The sequence below is a fragment of the Rousettus aegyptiacus genome, unplaced genomic scaffold, assembly GCF_014176215.1.
Source record: "Rousettus aegyptiacus isolate mRouAeg1 unplaced genomic scaffold, mRouAeg1.p scaffold_m13_p_4, whole genome shotgun sequence".
Classification (NCBI taxonomy): Eukaryota; Metazoa; Chordata; class Mammalia; order Chiroptera; family Pteropodidae; genus Rousettus; species Rousettus aegyptiacus.
Window position 1 is genome coordinate 141,344,973 of NW_023416307.1, and position 21,903 is coordinate 141,366,875.

The following is a 21,903-nucleotide window of genomic DNA, read 5'->3' on the forward strand; positions in this document are numbered from 1 at the left end:
ATGTAGAACTTGTGGAAGGAATGTAGACCTGGGGTCATTTTTAAAAGTGGTCTGCTAGGGGAGGGAACACCAACAGGTTATTAAGGTGGGCTGATGGGGCTTCAGGAGCCACCAGCCAAAGGGAAAACAGAGTTTAGGACAGGGGATGAAAATTTCTTCTCTAAAGAGCCAGATAGTAATAAATATTTTAATCTCTGGGCGTCATTGTCTCTGTTGCAATTATTCAACTCTGTCACTGTTGTACAAATGCAGCCACAGATGTTATGTAAATTGATGAGCATGGCTGCGTTCCAATAAAACTTTATTTACAAAAACAGCTAATGGGTGGGATTTGGCCCACCTGCTATAGTTTGACAGCCCCTGGTTTAGAACAAGAAAGACACAATCAGGGAAACATACAAAGAATCTATGAATTTGCTCATGAGAGAGTGTATTTTAAATGGCTAATCGTTTTGTCTGTAACAATCAAATAAAATAATTTCTGCTCTCCTTGTTTCTCTTTTCTTCTGAGACTGCACTTTGGAAAGGTCAGAAACTGAAATTAGTAAACTGAGGAAGAGTGGAAAAAGAAAAGACTTAACTTTAAATTGAATTTAGAACTTTGATAAAAGGACTGGATATTTTTAATTATTGAGACTGTGATGTAAAGTGGCTGTGAAATTTTCTACTGACATCAAGTGACCAAAAAAGGCAGAATCTGATTGGTTTTCATCCAGTGGCAGAGAAAGAATATTCTCCTCTAAATAACTTCTAAAGGGATAGTGAGAGAAAAGAATAAAGATGTTTTCTTACTACCTTGTGTATATCCTACTTGTTCTAGATACTTCTTATATCTATATTTGTGGGTCCTTGTCTGGGAAATCTCCAAACCAAGAAAAGTGCCTCTTGAGAGAAAACATCAGTGTGTATAGCAGTGAGGGCTGGAGGTCACAAAGTTATGACAGAAGCAGGCAAGTAAAAACACCCTTGCCCCTTAATTCTCCACCATCTATTCAGAAGAGTGGTATAGGGGAAATAATCAGAAGTAAGAGCTAACAAGGGACAAGTGGAGAGTGAAGAGAGGGGAAGAGGCTGAGCACACTCCACTTCTGAAGGCAGTAGTGGGCTAGTGTGTGCGTTAGGGGGCAGGCAGGGGGTGAAATGGGTTAGAAATCTAACCTTTGAGAGATTGGTTTTGTTAAAATGTGACTTCATATTCTACATTTTAATCTTTGAATTAAGACTATTTTTGACTTAAAGTAACTGGAAGACTTCCTGGTATCTAAGAATGAAACAGAAAAGTCACAGACTACCTTACTTTTCATTCAGAGATGGGAAAGGACTATCCCCATTGAGCAAGACTGGGAAACTAAAACAAAGTTTCTATGATCACAACCCATGAGTCTCACATGCTTGACACATTGGGTAAACAGATAAATGTGAAACAGGTTAGGATTATGGGAGTCCTGTGTGCGGGCCTTCCCCCAACTCTGCAGTCTCCTGACTTCCAAGATCTCCCCAAGAAATCCAAGGTTTGAGGGTATACAGTTTGCCAACCACTGCAGTACCCCTAGCATATCTTTAATTTGGAAGCCTGTGGAAAACAGCTTAAAACCGCCTAAAAGTGTGATGACACCAATTAATTACTTCATGGTGTTTCCTTGGGATATGCCACAAACTGACGTGACAGCATATTCTTAAGTGATATTATATTTTAGGGATCAGCAAACTTTTTCTCTAAAGGGCCAGAAAATAAATATTTTAGGTTTTGCAGGCCATACAGTATCTGTGGCAGCTACTCAGCTCTGCCGTTGTAGCTTGAAAGCAGCATAGACATCAATGAATGGGTGTGGCTGTATTTCAATAAAGTTTTATTTAAAAAACAGGCTGTTGGTCCTTGGGCCAGAGTTTGCCAACCCCTGTTGAACGGTGCTGAAGCATTTATTCTCTGTTTTTTGTTTTTCAATAAGAGGACCCATTTTTCCTTCAAAACCACCTCTCCCATCAACTCTACTCAGTCCATGTGGTTTGGGTAGGCCAGGACTCACTCTTGATCTATGAGTGGACAGGTGACTCAGGTCTGGCCAAACACCATATACATCCAGTATCCACTATGACTGACGTAGTGGGTACCTGAGCCAAAGCAGGCAAAGTGAAATTAAATTAAGAGACTTTTGCTTGAACAGCTCTGGATTTCAGTCTAGATGACTGAAAGATGACTGCTTGGAATGTTTGAACCAGCATGTGAAAGAATCTGTCTGTTTTGGGTGGGATTCTTCTACTGTGAGGATTTTGTTCTCAGGAAAATCTGAGGGGGGCACAGAAGTTGGGTTGGGAAGTAAGGGAGGCCAGGCAAGGATGCAATATCAAGCAAAGTTCTGTAGGTCTAAGTTCTGTGGGAGGTGGGGCAGCTCTGTGGACAACCTCAATGGCAAAGTCATCTCCATCAGGGGAAGGGAGTTGGGGTTTTTATATCTCTACACCTGGGAGTTATGGTTAAGGTCTACTCCTGGGTAATATGCATTCCCAGGCAAGTCTGGCTCTCAAGGCAGCAGCAGGCAATGCTGGCATCAAAGCCAGAAAGCAAAGAAGCATAGGTCTGATGGGAGTGAAAGGACACCAGGTAAAGATGAGGGCCATATGTAGAAAACCAAGAGTTTCCTTTACACTGCTTGAGAGAGAAGTGGGTAGAGAAAGGAGTAAGGGGAAGAGATGGGGAAACATGAGGTCTGAGGACAATTGTTCAAACCCTGATTTATCCCTGGACTTTGCAGTTTTATAGTAGAGATGGGGAGAATCCTTTAAGTTTCCTGTTACATGCAAGAAAGAGTGTCCTGATAGAGACACATGACTGATCAGCTTTTGCCATAACACAGAGCAGGAAGCAAACAAAACTTAAGAAGCGGTGTATTGACCTTTGGATCTCAAATCTTAGAAATGTGTTTCTCAGCTGAGCTTTTGTGTCTCCATTTCGATTCTTAATAATAGCCTGGTTGTAGAATTGCAGCGGTAGGGGTCTCTCACACCTTTATAAAAATCCAACTCCTGAGAATGAGGGAGGGCCTGAAAAGTCTGACTCCAGCTGGGGGTGAACCCCATGTGCACTCAAGAACTTAATAAATAATGGAGCACGCGTAGAATGAAAAGCAGGAATGTGGGAAATGTGATATATCAGTTCTGAGGCCCGGTGGACCAACTTGGCAGTCTTGGATAAAAACAGATTAAGTGTGAGAAATCACTCATCCCTAATACATAGTCGTTTCATAAACTTTGCCATTGTGGGAAGCATTCAGCCTCAGTAAGTCATATACAACAAAATGTGCATTTTTTCACTTCAGAGGATTTAGCCAGTTGATTAACTACAAAAAGAGTGAGGTTGGTGGGTAAAAGACTAAGCTCTCACTTCAGGGAATTCTGGTTGAGCCCTCGAAGAAACGGAGTTCACGTCTCAGCTCTGGGACTCTCAGGGATAATAGCTCACATCAGAAAACCAACGTAAAGGATTTGGCAAGCGGAGGTGACTAGGGCGTGGGGAGGGGCATGGTGGGCGGGGAATTATGGGAAGTTTCTCCTCCCATCTTTATGGTTAGGAAAATTCTTAAAGATACAGCAGAATACATGGAGAGTACTGAAAATTCAGCATTAGGTCTGATTCGAAATTATCTCATATTTTTAAAGAAACAAAGGATGTGTAATGCCTACAAAGAAAGATGATGGTCATGGAAATATTATTCTTCACTAACTCTGTATGTTGATTCTTCTTTTCCTTACTTTTAAGGGAATCTCTTGGAACCAGGACAGAAAATCAGAAAATCATTCAGAGATTCTCAAATGTCAGTGTATTTAGGGCTGGATTTACCAATGTATATTATTAGTATAACTCTTCACAGGTCTATTTTTTTAATGCCATTATTTAAATATCTAATATAGGACCTTGACTTCTCTACTCAGGAGCTGTGGAACCTTAGGTAAGTAAGTCCTTAGATCTTTAAGCCCCAATAATCCCCTCTGTTATAAAATAATAACAGAAAATGTCTTCTAGGGGTCATTTTGAGAATTGAGATAATCCATGTAAGGCATCTTTACATACTACGCATTAACTAATTATTATCATCATAGTTACTAGAGAGCTCTAGACAAACTGAAAAAAGTAGAGCCCATTTTTCAAGTCACCCTTCCAAGTTCACCTTTCTGACTGTTCTGACTGTTCATCTCCTGCACTGGCAACAAGGAAAGAACCTGAACTTGGAACTACAGATCCGGGAGCTAGTCTCTGCATTGGCACTTCTGAACTGTGTGACCATAGGCAAGTTACTAACAGGTCTACGAGCCTCGATTTCATTATCTGTAAAGGTAAGGAATCCTATCTGATGGGCTTGTGGTAGAGATTAAATACAAAATTTCTACCACTGTGCCTGGTACACAGTAGGCACAGATTAACTTACTGCCTATTTTCCTTCCACCCAATGACTCTTTTCCCAAAGCCCAATTGAACTTTCTGGATGCCTACTGGCTGTATCTTTCTTATAGGCTCTAAGCCTCCTGACCCCACCCCTTCAAAACCTCAGTTCTCCAGATTTTTTTTACATTCTCTCTAAATTTGATAGAGCATTTGATTAAAGGTATTAATAACCTTTATTCAATAAATGTTTTTGATTGTTTACTAGGTGCCAAGCACCAGCTCCCTCTGTCCCTTGACCTTTGGTCAAGATTCTTTTCTCTCAGAAATGTCCTTAGTTGTATCATACTCTGTTTGCTGCTCTAAAAGATGATGGTCCAGAGGCACAATCAGTAATCAGAACTCAATATCGATAGTCGCCAACACTTACCCAATACTTAGAATGTGCCAAGAATGGTTCTAGGTGCTTTATATTGTCATCTCATCCTCTAAATAGCTCTGGGAGGTAGCTACCTTTATTATCACTATTTTGTAGATGCAGAAACTGAGGAACATAGAGATGAAGTAATTGGAATGAAGTTATGCAGCTTGTAAAGTAGTAGAGATGGGAATTTGAATCTAGTTGTACGTTTAACCACTGTATCCTTGGCTTTCGAACACCAATATGCAGTAGTTACCTGAAACTCGGCTTCACTTCCAGAGATTCTGATTCAGAAGGTCCTGGTAACTTGCATTTCTAACAAGTTCTCAGGTGGACCACACTTTGAGAATAACTGTGCTGTATTAAAGTACTTCAAGCTGGAGGGGGCTAACCTTTCAGGTGCTATCTCACTCACACACACACACACACACACACACACACACACACACACACACACAAGTTCTGCCCTTAAAAAAATACTTTCACTTTGTGTATTGACAACAAACCGGGAGTCAGAGTGCTTATGTTAACTTCAGTTGAATTATCATGGACTTCCTTTTAGTAGTTCCCACCTCAGTTTACTATATAAGACAATACTTTTTAAAGAAGGCAGAGTATGATCAGAAGAATCTGAGAGGTTTTGGGGCCCACAGAAGTAGATACACAGAGGTAGATAGCTAAAATAATGGCCCCAGTCCATACAGTAAGTTGTATCTACACCCCTTTGCAATGTGATGCTGCCACTCCTTCCATTAAGAAGTGGAATCTATTTTCCTTCCTCCTCAAATCTAAGCTCGCCTCTGCTTTGTCAAACAGGACGCGGCTGATGCGGTGTTGTTCAAGTTCTAGGGCCTACTTCTTCAGAAGTCTCGATGCTTTTGCTCTTGCCCTCTTGGAACCTTAAAATCATTAATCTATGAAGAAGCCCAGTCTAATTTATTGGGAAATGGGAGACCATAAGGTGGAGAACTGAGGTGCCCTAGCCAAGAGCCAGTAGGAGGAGCCACAGACACATGTACAGTGGAAGTGATCCAGAAAGCTTCCTGGCTTTTATTTCCATATTGGTAGTCTCTGCCTGCTCCAGCCCCACTCACCAGCAACTGTGAAGAACCTTCAGTCACAGATTCCAAACCCCATGGCTTATCCGGCACTGGGGAGTCCCATGTTTACCTGCAGGTGAGTTCAGGTATGGGGCAATCTCTATGCCTGGGAGTTTTGTTTCTTTGTGTAAACTATGGACCTTGAATTTAGGTCATGACATTGATTATCAGTATTCCATAGAGTTATTCCTATTTTGGTTCTCTTATAATACTTCTGGTCGGGTCAAGAATAATTACGCTTGCTAAACAGCTCTAAGATTAGCACAGAAAGAGCAGGCTTTAGGCAAAGAACTTGGCAGCCAACAGTGTCTATCTGGGATTTAATAACATTATTTTGTTTTCATTGAGTGAGTGAGTGTGTGTGTGTCTGTGTGTGTGTGTGTGTGTGTGTGTGTTAGTGAGATCTACTTACATATAGTGACCCTACTTTTTCAAATTTTCTTTCAAATAAATGTAATCATTAAAAAACTATATTCACTTATAGAAAAAGGTAATAATAAATGATAGCACAGGAAGTAACCATATGTGGCAAAAGCTGTGAAAGTGGTAAGCGAGACATGGCAAATGGCTGAGGTGCTGAGTGCCTTTCTGTTCTGGTGACTTCACAGTTCTCCATTCTTCAGAGCACGCGCCCCAATGGTCACAGGACAACTGTCCTGGCTCCCTGTAAGCCTTTCCATATCCTGTCTTCCATCTCTATCCAGCCTCCTTGGAGAGGGGATCTTCCAGGCTTTCAAGCACGTTAGAGAAAAGCAGAGTGCTACCTCCTATGGAAGTGACCTTGGCTACTCTTTTTCTGTTCCTTCCTGGGTTAGCATAAGGATCCACCTGTAGGAGTCCCTTTAGTGAGAAGGCTCTTCTTAGATCCTTAAGCCCTTTCTCTTCCATTTTTGAACTGGGGGGATTCTTTAGGGATGAGCGTGTCTTATTCTTTGGAAACTCCTGGAACTTTGAAGGGCTGAGGAAGCTGAGCAACTTACAGCTGGTTCTAAGCCCTGGGGCATGACAAAGAGAGTTATCAGGGGCTTTAGAGTTTCATTTGAAAGCATCAGTCCCATTCACCAGTTTCAGAAGGCAGTCAGCACTTAGGGTGAAATCCTAGTTCCAGACTAGAGAGGGAAAATTTGCAGCAATCTCTCTTATGATGTATTCAGGTGTCTGAAAAGGGCATAAACCCAGCAGGATAGCAGAGGAGGCAGGAACTCTCAATATTTAAGATGTTTATATTTAGTCTTTTATGTATGCCAATCACTGTTGGATGTACTAGGGATACAGTGATCAAGAAAACATACAGGAAACCTGCTCTAGTGGAAATGACATTCTAGTAGTGGAGATGCATAGTAAACAAATGCACAAAACAATACATAGAATGACATCAGATAGTGATAACAGCCATGAAGAAAAATTAAACAGTTTAAAGGGAATGAAAATGAGTGTGTATATGAGTGTCTGTGGTGTGTGTGTGCGAGTGCATGCATGTGTGTGCGTATGTAGGGTGTGAGTTTAGTTAGAATGGTCAAGAAAGCCTTTTTGATGTGGAGACACTTTTGATGAGCATTAGAGACAAGGATGAAGTATCTCTTAGAGGTTGCAAATTGTCAGGATTTGGCCCAACTTCAGAACATAGATGTGATTTGCACTGATGACACGCTTGACTTGACCAACATTTCACATAAAATCTGAAATTTTTGGCTTCTCCTAAAATAATTTTAGAAGTAACCCTGGGCCCACAGTCCCACAGGACAGTGCTTTACTTCAGTGAGCGACAGCTGCCATTCTTAGATAGGCCATACTCTCTCTTCTACCCTGCTTCTCTCACGTGCTTTATGTGTCTAGCCTCTGTGGATATTAAATTCATTGACTTTTGTTCTAAGATCACACACAGACACATACACACACACACCACCACCACCACCACCACCAAAAACACACACGCACACACACACTCACACACACAAAGAGTATTTATGCCTTTAAATATTTTAGTACAACAGGCTCTACTGTGTTTTAACATACATTTGGAAGACTACCTTGTAGCCTATTTGGAAAAATATATTATTCCATCAACAAGCATTTTTGATGTATAAGGTAGGAGACTCAGAGAAGAAGGAAAAAGAATGATAAAAGAAATGTCCCCTGCCCTCAAAGAACTCACAGTCAAGTGGGAAAGACAGATATTTGAAGAAAGAATCACAAGGCCATGACAGAGCACTGAAGATGCACAGGGAAGGACAACAGCTCTACCTGGGGACCTCAGGGAATGCCGTCCATAGATGACAAAATTTCTGAGTTAAGAATTGACTGGGAATTAATGCTGCTGGGAGGTATTGGGGTTATGGGAGTTGGGGAAGCATTCTAGAAGGAAAAAGGCATGAATAGGGCTCCAAGATGAAAAAGAACAGGGGACTACCCCTTGTGACTGGAATTCCCGATGCTTCACTTTTAACTGTTCTCATCCCCTCTGCCTTAACTTTGAAACTTCCTTTCTTATAATCTCACCTTTACTTGAAGGTAAGCCAAGAAGCAGTCAGCTGTGTTGGGATAAATATTCAGTTCCTTCCTCTGTTCTTGGAGAGTTTGGGGCATCGCTAAAGAATAGGTAGGAGACTACTCTGAGTTTTCTACTTCTGTCCCCCTGTTCTGTGAAATTCCTCAAAAAGTCCATTGACCAGTGATCCCCAGTACTCTCCACACATCTGTGTAAACAGTGACACCAGCAGGGTTCTTGTTATGTATTGGGTAACAAGCCACCAGACTGTCATGTCTTAACCCAATTTATGACTATCTCTAAGTTCTGTGTGTTGAATGGGCTCACTTAGATGGTTCTTCTCTGGGGTCTTTTATGTAGTTGCAGTCTAATAGGGCTGGAGCTTGGGTTATGTGAAGGCTCACCTAGGCTGGATATCCAACATAGCTTCTTCACTCATGTATGTGGTGCTCAACGCCTCTCCTTCTGGCTATTGGTCAAAACAGTCACAGGCAAGCCCAAAGTCAAGAGGATGGAAAAATAAATTCCATCTTCAATGGGAAAGTATCATGCATGTACTAAGAAAGGAGGAACTGGTGACAACCATGGAGACGTGCTACCCCATGTGTCACTGGGGCACATCTTCCCTGTGCTCAGGCAAGTTCTGACAATGCTGGGACTTCTAGAGCTATTCCTTCTGGAGGACTTGAGGGGTTGTTACCTGTGAGATGTCATTAGTAAATGTTATTAAAATCAGAAGTTGGTAACAATAGCTGGTTATTCTTCAATATACTTCTAGGTCCCCAAAAAGAAGATTAAATTCTATGTGTCTCTGGATGTATCCTAAAAGTTCTCTGGGGTGACCATGAGACATAGAAGAAAAAACATGACCAATGAGACATAGACTTGCTTTTAGGTTCTGCCACACAAACTAGCTCAGCAAATTACTACTCTTTTTGAGAAAAATTTTCTTCATCTGCAAAATGAAGACAATAATATATAGTGTTGCTATATGGATTACATGAATTAATGTGGGTCAGATGTTCATTGTAGGCATTAAGTAAATGATTGCCGAGGCATTGCTGGAAAAACTAGAAGCTGAGGTTCCTAAAATGAAACTTTTAGAAAGAACTCTGTCTTAATTAGGATTAGGTTGAATTAACATGATAGAAAACCCAAATTAGCTGTGATGGAAGTCACATAGAACCTTACTTCTCTATAACATGACAGAATTCTGAAGAAAGCAGTACTAACCAATATTCCATTTCCAAGATAATCAGTCTCATGTTACTGATTATCTTGGAAATGGAATATTGGTTAGTACTGTAATGTTCTAATGGTGATTTCTATTTCCCTTATTTTTTTTTTTATGCTTATTATTGGAATTCTGTAAGGAAGAATTGCCCTCTCTTTCACATCTATTTATTTATTTTTTTCATATGCCCATATTTTTTTTTGTTGGGTTGGTTGTTTTTTGTTTTGTTTTGTTTTGTTTGTTTGCTTTGAATAGCATTTCCTCCCTTTATGGCACCACAAAAGGCTCCCAACACTGGAATCAACCAGTTCTCCAAGAAGTCCCAGTTTCTTTCATTGTAGAGTGGTCTTCAAAATCAGAGCCTAGGTGTGATGTTGCTACTGGGATTTCACTGCTCTTAGGTCTTGTAAGCAGACTTGGCTGGGAGAGAGAGATAGACAGAAATATCTATCTATTTAATTATCATACATGCGCAAATTTATATTTATTTCTGTTTCTATTTTTCTCTATATATATTTACAAAATCATGAGTTCATCCTGAGACCACCCGGTGGAGTGCAGCACAATAGGGTTCTTTCTAACATTCCCTTTTGCTTACTTGTAACTTGTGTTCTTTTTCTGAAAATGAGAAGTCTGTACGTGTACGTATGTGTATATATATGTGTATGTATACATATATATTCGTTCAATCCTAGTATATACAAATATTCTAGTATACATGTAAATTTAAAAATTGCTAGTATATACACCTGTAAGATACAAATTTACCAACTGTATAGTGTTTGAGTACATTTTTTTTTCTTTTTTGTCTTTAGCTTTACAGTGTCTAATCAAAACATTGTTTTCCAAAGTTGTTTATAAGATACTTCCAAACTTTTTCTCAATGGCTATAACAGTTTGTATTCCCATCAGCAATGTATGAGAGTTTTAACTGCTCTGTATCCATGTAAACACTTGCTATTGCATATTTAAATATTTTTGCTTTTTAAATATGTATGTTGAAGTGATATCTCATTGGAGTTTTAATCTGCATTTTTCTGATATCTAATAATGTTAAGCATTTTTTCTTACACTTATTTGCCATTCATATATCTACTTTGGTGAAGTATACAGTCACATAGCTTGCTCATTTAAAAAAATTTGATTTGTTTTCTCTGTTTTTTTTTTTTTTTTATTGTTCAATTGTAGAGTTATTTATATATTCTGGATACAAGTCCTTAATGGGATATGTGATTTGCAAATATTTCCTTTTAATCTGTGGCTCTTCTTTTTTTATTTAACAGTGACTTTCATAGAGCAACAATTCTAATTTTTTCTTTTATATACTATATTTTTAATTCATATTCAAACATTTATGCATATTTTCTCCTAATTTTTTCCTACAACTTTTATAGCTCTCTTTTACATTTAGTCTATGATTAATTTTTAATTAATTTCTAACAAGTATGAGGTATTTTTTGAAATTTTCTTTTTGTCTGAGCAAGTGAAAAAATGAAAATTTCATTCATTTAGCTAGATTGTGCAAGAGGAATGCAATTTTAGAGATTCGAGATGCTCATTGGACATTTAACTAGAGATACTGAGTAGGCAGCTGATTCAGGCACTCAAGTCTGAAGTTCAAGGGAGATATCAGATTGAAGATGCTTAGATTTGAGAAAATTTAGTGCTATTTATTTGATGATATCTTCCCCTCCATTTTTCTCAGATATCTCTTTCTGGAATTCTTATTAATCAGATTTTTAACCTCTTAGATTGAGCTTCTTAATCCCTATGTTTGTTTTCTCATGTCCTGTAATTTTACATTTTGATATGTTAAATTTTCTGAGAGTTTTTCTTGTTCTTTTCTTCTCTCTATATATTTGTTTATATACCTTTAGTTATCGTGGTGTTATTTTCCTAGTTCTTCCTTTTTAATTGCTCTTTTCTTATACTATTCAACTCTGGTTTTCAATTCAAGATTTTCTCTAATTTCTCTGAATTTCTTAATTAGTATCTCTGAAGTTTTTCCTTGTTACCTAAATTATCTTTCTTTGGGGTTTGAGTAAATAAATGTGTGTGTTTAGAGAGCTTTCTTTATATGTCTAGTGATCTTCGATTGCCATGATTATGAGTAAAACATTAAAAATCTTTTAGAAGCTGTTATAAACTTCATTATGTGACCCCAAATTCATATGTCAAACTCCTAATCCCCGGTACTCCATAATGTGACAGTATTTGGAGACAGAGACTTTAAAGAGGTGATTAAAATAAAATGAGGTCCTATGGGTGGTCCTAATCCTATATGGCTGGTGTCCTTAAGAGGAAATTAGGACACTCAGACAGAGGGAAGACCATGTGAAGACAGAGGGAGAAGATGATAATCCAAGGGGAGAGAGACACACAGACACAGACACAGACACAGACACAGAGATCAGAAGAAACTGACCCCCCTGACATATTGATTTTAGACTTCTAGAATTTCCCCACAATTCTGTTGTTTCAGCCACCCAGCCTGTGGTACAGGGTTATGGCAGCCCTAGCAAACTCATGCAGAAGCCCTCAAACATAAGGCTGTCTTTGCTTTTTGGTGATTTGCTAGAGAACAACAGGCTGTTTCATTGTGCATATTCGTTTTCTTCACAAAAACACAGACACACAATTTCAGTATGTAGTGGTCATTCGATACCTCTAGAGATGAAATCCTCTTTCTCTTGCAGGTAGACACCTAGTTTTGTAAAGTCTTGATGGTCCAGCTATTCAGAACGCAAATGTTTTAACTGACTATTCCTCCACTCCCTTTATAATCTTGCACCTCACTGTCACTTTCTGCTGGGCTGGATGCTTCTGAATGCAAGTCTTGTCCTTTTGCTTTCACTGGAGAATTAAATTTTTGCCGTCAGTGGTAGGAGTTGGAGGTGTTTGTTGCTGGGATCTCTGCATGTGGATGGGGAAGGTGGTATACCAATGTACATCTGGAATTTCAAGCCATTTATATGCTCTTCTGCTTTAAGCCTTACCCATTGTCATGTGCCATGGTAGTTGTTCCTGAGCTCTCTAGGTCAAATAAGTCAACCTCACATTTGTATGCCCTTATGTATGGATTTTCGGTTTAAGCGCAGTCCTTTATCACATCAGTCACCCCTCCAGAATCTGCTTTACATCTTCCAAAAATGTAAACAAGCCTCTACTTTTATAATTTATTATTCCTTTGCCACTATTTTATTGGAAGAGATAATGGAATATGTTCAATCTATCATTTTTAGCTGTCCAGGAGGCTTTGGGAAAGGAGAAAAATAAGATGACTGTCAAAATATTTTATTTCTCACTAGAAGTTGGTTCATAATGAAAATACCATTCAAAAGGCTATTCTTAAAAGCCACTTTCACAAACAGTAGAGAGTAAAGTTACATCTGCAAGCTGGGTTAGCTGCACTTAATCTCTTTTCATTTCATTTTCATCACCTGTCTAATAACAAAATAAAACTGAATGATTCCCCAAACCCAGGGGTTATTAGAATCAGCTTGGGTGCTTATTTATAATTCAGATCTCTAGGTCACAGGACCAAAGATTTGGATTCCATAGATCTGGGGTGGAAAGCATGAGGCTGCATAATTTCTTGGGGCCCCTGACACTTGGATTACCTGTGGCTCTATTCATTTCTATTGATCAATTTCCTTTTTTAGCTGGGAACTCTTTTATGAATGACAAATATTCTAAATATTCAGACAATTGCAGACCCATTTAGAGCCTTAAACTGAGCTTCAATATTGCACAAGAAAGGTCACGAATTGTTAACAAATGTAAATTCACAGTTTGTTTAGTAGTTGGGAGGGATAGGATTAGGCATTAGGAGAGGATGATATGTGATTTAAGGAAAAATAAACTAAAATATATCTTTATATTGAGAAAGTAAACCTCTCATTACTTAAAAACGAAATGCAAAATTTTTTCTTGCCTGACACAATACACAGGAAGTAGAATTTATTTTCTGCACACACAAATCTCACTGGTCAGGGTAGGAGTCAGAGGTGAAGGAATGGTGTCATGAGATTTTCAGGTTTATCCAAAGGGGTCATGAGTTTTAAAAGGTTGCAAAGCACTGCAGCAGCGAGATGAATTGGTTTCTGAAGAAAAGTGAGAAAAGAAAACCATTAAGTCTAACTGTCACTCTTCCAACTGAATATTGAAACCACTTGGGAAAAAATTTTGAGTGAGGTTTATAGTCATAAACAACACTGGTGTTTTTGAGGTTTGCCTGTGAATCGCCATTTAGCTGTACCACATGCTTCCTAGAGATGTGATTAATTGCCATATTTTAAAGCTTTCAAAAGTGTTAAGTTGCCAGTTACACCAAGCTAACTTATTAAAAGGTTTCTGTTCATTCAGATCAGTAGATTTTTGTGCTGCAGTATGGCTTAGTGGACCGGGGCTTTAGGAGACTGGGATTTCCAGTCCACTTTCCCAGTGATGTGGTGCATGGACTGGAACAGTTTACTGAGCATTTTATCTTTAAGTCTTTGTACGTCATATATTGCATGTTAGGGAGATTTTGCTCCAAATTTATCACCCATGGACTGCCAGGTTCATTTGGCTGATTGACCGACTTGGCCAACTAGGTAAGTGTCTTTCTCCTCCTTCCTTCTTTATATTGAAGATAAATAGGGCATGTAATCCAAATCGATAGTTACTTGTAATAAGTAATAGAAATAAAGGTAGTGGTGGTCTTTCTTCAGATCACTACTTAATGTAATGGGGGAAACTGATTAAGGAACCAGAACAGTAAGTTGAATATTAAAAGCAGTGGGGATAGAGACAAGAAAGCTGGTTTTGAGTGCTAGTTCTCCCAGCTCCGTAAACTTGGTCAGGATGGCTTAAATTCTCTAAGCTTCAGTTTCCTTGTTTATAAAATTGAAATTATAATAGCTACCTGATAGAATGATTTAGAGAACTTGAGGAAATAATGTTTTTAATCACTAAGACTGTGCCTGGTACTTGGTCTGGAATATGACCGGAATGACTGTAAAATTTTAAATAAAAGAATGCTAAAATTAGACTTTTGTTTTAGTAAATGTGAAGGATGAGTCGGAGGCACACGAAACTGAAAAATAAGAGATTTGAAGCAAGGCGACAGGTGAAAAACTTATAATACAGCTGAAAATTGTATAGTCTTAAAGCAGAAGAATAATGGAGATAATAAAACCTACCTGAGTAATGAGAGTAAGTTTCCTGACAGTAAGATCCATACCTTGTTCATTTTTGTGTACCTAGCACCTAGCACCATGTCTTGTCTGCAGTAGGTGCTAATTCTATGTGATTATACAATTGACTCAATTTGAGTAAATGTCATCGAAAAGATTAATGAGGTGAGAAATTTTGGAATTCCAACTGATACTTCTTTTTATGTGTCCTGATACCCTAAAACCCTCGCCCTCTTTTTTTCTACCTCCAATTTGGGAAGCTAGGTATTTTGCCTTCATTTCTTTGGGAAAGAGGTGCCATAGAAGAGAGCAGACGTTAAAATATAATAAGGTTCATAAGTTTTGATTTTTCCAAAGAGGCCAGGCTTATTTGGAAGAACTCATAATGAGTCAGAGTCAATATCTCCTTCACAGAAATGGGCAAAAATTCCTTCTTCTGAGAGTTAAAGAGATTGAGAGGGGACCTGTTATCTTCCTGGGGCAATGAGGGTGGGCCGAGAGTTGAGGAAACTGGACATTTGGAGGTAGGAGATCAGAAGAGACCTGTGCTTCTGCGTCTAAGTAGTGCCCAGGGTGGGAGTGGGGAGAGGCAAGCTCCAGTTCTTATTGCCAGCCTGCCGAAGAAGCCTAACTATTGCCTGCATAAGCCTCACAGAGTTTCTCGTGTCTTAGTATGATATGGCAGTAGCAGATAGTCCTAGGGCCTGACAATACAGGTTTCCACAACTCAGAACAGTGTTCTACAGTATAATCCCCACCCCCTAACAGGTGTGATTTAAAGAAGAATCAGGGTCTTAAAGAGTCTTAAATAATGGGAACAATAGGGTAGAGCAGGAGGGTGCAGTACTAATCTCACAATGAACAATTCCTGAAGTCTAGAAGGGAACCAGGACATCTGAGTGAATGACAGTGTAGATACCCACTGACAACCAGATGCTTTCTCTCACTGCATCCTGATATGTTCACAGTATGAGTCCTGGGAACTTATGATCCCCAGAATTCTGATGCAATCCCCAGGGAAAGCCAAGGAAACTGAATTTGAATTAAGTCTCTGCCATTCAGTAGTATAAACACTTGAAATATAAATTGAATTTGGTTATAAAAAAAAAAAACAGAAAAGTTTGCGGACACCTCATTTTGTCAACTGACACTCAAGCTCCCTATAGGAATAAGCTTTTTGGACATACTAGTAGAAGTAGAGTAGGCATTGAGTTCAGGTTGCTGCATGAGCACTATACATTGAACAGGTCAGAACACACCTAAGATGCAAGTTCAATCTAGAAACCCAGTTTCCAAAGGGGCATTGCTAAATTGGAGCCCGATAGAAATGGAAGCAAATAAAAATCATGCAATACGAGAAATGGTACAAATGGTAGGATCCTTAGCTGGGGGTCTAGCAGTTTTCTACTATTCGAAGTATTCAAAGAGTAGGGTAAAGACCAAGGGTGGAATTCCTGCTAACCTTTATGTAGCACTTACTATCTTCTAGGCACTGCCTCAAGCACTTTATATAAGGTAAGTCTTGATTCTCACAACAGCCAGAGCAATAGGTACCATTGTTATCCCCATTTACCAAGTGAACAAATGGAGGTGCAGAGAGGTTAAGTAATTCCCAGTTTCATACAGCTGTTGAGTGGCAGAGCCAGGATTCAAACTCAGTTTTTCTCCAGGGTTCATGGCCTCACTTTGATCCCTGTAATGTTCTGATTTAGTGTAAGAAAGAATTTTACAAGTAGAAGAACTCAAAAAGGGAATGCTGTTCATAGAATGCTCTTTCTGGGTAGTGCCCAGGGTGGGAGTGGGGAGAGGCAAGCTCCAGTTCTTACCACCATCCTGCTGAAGAAGCCTAACTGTTGCCTACAAGGTGTAAGCCTCGCAGAGTTTCTTGTGTAATAGTAGGACACGGTAGCAGCAGATAGTCCTAGGGCCTGAAAACACAGGGAGTGGGAGAAGCAGATGCCGTGCATGGTACTGAGAGATTTGAAATCTGGTGCAGATGGACATTAGGCAGAATAACTCTGAAGTCTCTGATTATGAACTTCTAGGAGGCCATTATTCCCTTGACATTTTATTTACTAGCTAATTCTTTAAAATATTTGGTTCAAAATAAGCTTTTTTCCCCCTTAAGTAGCATGTGAGAATAACTTAAGAAAAAAGTGCAATAAAGTTCTAGCTTAGGTTATATAGCATCCTATGGACATAATCCTAATTAGAAGAATCCCATTGAAAAATGACAGACTTTTGTAAGTGGAAATTTATTTATGTAGCTACAGAACTAATGGAAGATGACTTGGTGAAATTATCTTTAGATTTTTCTATATTTGGAAACAATTTTTTTTGGTGACTTTATCTCCTGATTATTGGCTCCATTGGCTGAATTTCTTAGGGTTAATTTTTCCTACATGTTATGGAATTTTGGTTTGAGCTCATTCTGGGTGTCCTCCACCCACCCTCCTTTCTTCTGTCTGTACTCACTCCTATCTGTCTAACATACCTGAGATTATCATGGTTGATCCAGTCTTCTATCTCATTGTGGTATTGAGAATTTGGTGGTCCAAGAAGACGTATCCCATAGAAATGTCAATAGTTTATAGTACTTTTGGAATGCATTCAGAAAATGTATGTGCATAATGAAATGAGCCCAGACCCAAACATATTTTATACAGACATTGATTTCTTTCAAGTACGCAACTACATAAAAATCAAGAGAAGTTTGTATTTTGTCTTTGGCTGAATCACTTTATCAAAAGTGATTTAATTTATCATTTTGGAAAACCATATTACCAATAGTCTTTCCTCTTATGCTTTTCAGTTGTCAATATAGCACACCTCATCAATCTGCATTTATAGCTATTTTATTCATGGTGATTGATACATGAAGTTGCAAAATACCTAACAGCTTCATTACACCTTTTAGTGTGACTGTGACTAAGCATTTAGTTGTCGAAATTATACGTTTCTTTCCTTCTATTTATATTAAAGTTATACATATTAATTTTTAAAAATCTGTTAGTAGATAGGTTAATTTATTAAAAATTACATTTGTGGTAGAATGGAGGGCATTACAAAATGTTTATTATAAAATGGAGGTTTGGTGATTTTTAGAGCTTTCATTTTGTTTTGAGTTTCTATAACCTCCAAAACCTCAAAATGAAACCAAGCCAAAACCTCTCAATTTTAAAACAAAGGCTTCCTTGAATCTTGACTCAGGCTTACTAAAAGAATATATGACGCTTTACAAAAGTTAGTAGGAGGTAAGTTTTCTGTGGAGGGCAGCATGAAGCAAACTCAGATTTAGGAAAAACCATATAAAAATAAAATATTACTTTCTCAGAATATTTTCAGAAACTTTCTATTTACATGATATATTTGAAAGAGCACATTAAATAAGCAACAAATACTGTGACAGGACTACTGTATTGATACACATTTCTATTAGAGTATTTATATATAATATATTACATATATTATATTATATATTATAATATACATATATTTTTTCCTTCTCTAATTCTCTTACCTAAATGATTGGATAGCTGAGATGAGAAAAAAAGATGACCTTCATTTTTTTAAGCTTAACATTGCTTTGGGCCAAAGGGGCATCTATTCAGTGAAGTTCTTTTTGCCCTTACCCTTTGTCCCTCTTTGAAGTATCTTTTCTCTATCTCTACACTTTAGAGTCTGACATTATACATCTAAAATGAGAAATGTACAAAATTATCTCATGAAAAAAGGAAACCAAATCACAGTGAGTGGAGAGTCATCTTGCTAAATAATAAAATGTATTATGAAGCTATGTTGAATGAAATAGTGTGTCAGTGATACAAAAATAGGTACAAATAAGAGATACTACAGAAGCAAACTTTACTATATAGAAAAACTATGGTAAAAATTACATCAGAAATGAATAAAGATTATTAAATAATAAAACTTTGAGAGAAATATTAGATTTTTACTATATAATATGTACAAAATTACATTTAACAGAATTAAAAAGATTTTTAAAATATAAAAATAGCAAAATTATAGACATTAAGTGCCATGATCTCAGAGAGGAAAATAACTCTATAAGCAAAAACAAAAAGCAAAACCAATGGAGGAAATCACAAAGGAATAGATTGATCAAATTAACTACTTGAAATTTTGTTTTTATTCATAGTACCAGTAATGTCCGCCTGTATAAATGCTTCACTATGCTAGTGAAAGGGTCTCTAGACATTCTGAATGTGCATCCCCAACATAGAAGCACAGCTGCTGCTTACAGATGTCCAGGTTGGGTCCTCTACAAGGGCACGGCAACTGAGAGAGTGCCATCCACACTGTAGATATGTTTATTATTTTAAATATTTTTATGTTTTTATTATAACTTTTTAGGCTTCAAAGATAGGTATTTGTATATTTATTGTGACAGTTCTTTGACCAATCAGTAGGCTGTCTTCTCATAACAGAGCAGATATCATTTTGCTTTGCCTCACAAAGAAGAAACAAGTTCAAAAAACAAGTCTTTGTTGTAATAAACACTAAAATCTACTTTTCACTTTCATCAGAAAATATCATAAAATGAAAAAGAAAAATTCTCTATTGGTAAAATTTAGCTATATTTTGTGTTTTATTTTCTAGTCCACAGTATTGTCATTTGTTTATTTTACCAAGATGATATCGCTCAGTTTCCAATTTAAGGCTAATAATACTTTCATCTGACACATATCACTATATAATAATATTTACTTACCATTACTACTTAATGATCTAGTTATATCATAGCTATTTTTTATTGGTTGCTGTGAAAATTTTATCATATGATTTTAATTGCTGTTAAAGTTTAATGGCTCCTTAAATAAATACAACTTAAAAACACTCTAAGGTAAATGTATTAAATGATTACATTATCTCTGCTCAGATATTCAAAAGATAAGAACACAATGTATCGGGAACAGAAAAACAAAGAATGAAGAGTTCGCTAAATTTGGATCATTGAATACTAGGAGAAAAAGGGAAATGAAATGACTGGTCTCAGAAGATTCTAGCACAGACACTTCACAGAGGGGGTAAGGGGTAAATTCACCCTCTATTTCTCTATTAGTAAGAATGGATGAAATCCTTTTTAAAAAAAATGGAGAAAAAACCATGTCAAGTTCATTAAATGAAATATACTTTTTTTGTTGATCTAGTTACATGATTGTATATTTGAATATTAAACAGCAGAACCCTCTTGTGGAGACTATCTATCTCAAATAAGGTAAGTTTATCTTCCAGAAGAAAGCATAGATAGGAGGTTTTTGGAAACTTCTTATATAAGAATTCTGAGAAGTGGTGAAAAAAATTCTAACTCCTGTTACCTTTTTTTTTTTTTTTAAAAAAAGCTGAAAGCATTCTTTCTAAAAAAAAATTTATTTTCTACACTCTTTGAGGATAGAGAAAAAAACAACTGAATAAAGAGAATGAGGACACAGATTGGCAGATATTATCATCAATTGTTTTAAAACAGGAATAGATTGAAATTCACCACAAATATTTTGTGTTTAAAATTAAAAACCATTTTAAAATAAACTATTTGAGATGAGAAAATATTAACATGCCATTAGTAAGGGTATACTATAAATAATTATGTGTTTAGTAAAACCATTTAGCTTTTAGAGAATAATCTAAATAATTTAGTGACAATGGGAGTTTTCTTTTTTGGTAGAAACTATAGCAAAATTTGCTAACTTTATGACTGACACTCATACATTATACAAACATTAACAATAAATTGCAATACCGCACATTATTTAGGAGATGAAATACAAAATACAAAATCAAGATTACAGCAGGTGAATGAATGAGATCATTTAATAAGGTGAGCAATGCTAATTATTATTCAATTATTTTATATATAGTCAGTGATGTACCAATACATTGACTATCTTAAAAAAAAAAATCAAAGTCCTGATTGTGGCATTTGCCAATTTCAGTGGTTTAAACATGCTAATAAGGCTGATTTCAAGCTCCCAATAGTTTAAAGACTGGCTCACAGAATTGCTGAATGTTTAATGGTAGGCAGGCTTTCACAAGCCAGTGTAAACTGGCTCTTACACACCATGTAAATCTAGCAATGACAATCATTGCTAGAAATGTGAATTTAAAAACACGTCTTGTATTTCTACATGACATTTTGGGCATTTTTGTTCAGTAGGTGATAGAATTTAAAAAGGTTTATATAGATTTCAGTAGACTACTTACGAAGTTAAAATCTGGCTATAATGATAGTATAACTGTGCATGGAAAAACTTTAATTGCAACAGATTGTTTTTGAAAACTATAGGATACCTATATTCTGCTTTCTGTACATTTTTTAAACCGGAAGGAAATGAGACAGCAAAATATCTCTACAACAACACTGAATGTTTTTTTTTTTGTTATACAAACTATACAACTAGTCTTTAGCGTCAATAAAAATTGAAGATATTGGAAACACATTTATCAAATATAAGTTTTTAGCCATTGTTGAATTTATAATTGGAAATGCAAGTAGTAACAACATGTTACTAAAAATGCAAGTAGATGCAAGAAAAAACTATTAGAATTTTTTGATATTATTACTAAAGGTATGTAAATTCTAGAAAAGAAAGTATACTTGAAGGAAATCACATTTATTTGCATTTGTTTGGTGCTACTGTATCATATTTATAAAAGTATTAATGTTATAAGCAAAATGTCGCAGATACCAAAAGTCAAAACACATATCCTTGAAACTTCAAAGAGATTAAGATAGTCCTTTAAAAAAGAAAGTGATTTATATGAAAAATACATATCGTTGCTAAAGAAAAGGCAATCTCTTGACATAGATGTGAACCTCTCTGTTGTAGACACAAACTAAAATCGATAAGAAAACCAATTTTGAATGGGAATCTCACAACCAACCCATCTCTGATCCAAAACCAAAATTTCTAAATTGAAAATTTTGTTTTTATAGCAAATGCAATATCATTAAAGAAAGTTTTATGATGCTAAGAGAATACTATGACTGTTTTGTTCTCAAAAACATGTCATTTAAAGAACTATGAGGGATACGAAATACTATAATCGCACACAAAGTTATGATTGGTATGTACTGGTGACTATA

At 37.0% G+C, this 21,903-nt stretch overlaps 1 long non-coding RNA gene across 6 annotated transcripts in view; it reads left to right on the forward strand.

Moving 5' to 3' along the window:
- Positions 1–13,906: 13,906 nt before the first annotated feature.
- Positions 13,907–21,903, forward strand: part of LOC107513187 — a 28,872-nt gene continuing 20,875 nt past the window's right edge. For 3 of the 6 annotated variants that reach the window (XR_004950517.1, XR_004950520.1, XR_004950518.1), the window contains exons 1-4: positions 13,907–14,216; positions 14,666–14,817; positions 18,958–19,119; positions 19,699–19,846. This is a non-coding gene — a long non-coding RNA (uncharacterized LOC107513187). The remainder of the gene's footprint in view (positions 14,217–14,665; positions 14,818–18,957; positions 19,120–19,698; positions 19,847–21,903) is intronic. The other 3 variants (XR_001597484.2, XR_004950519.1, XR_001597485.2) reach the window with 3 other exon arrangements.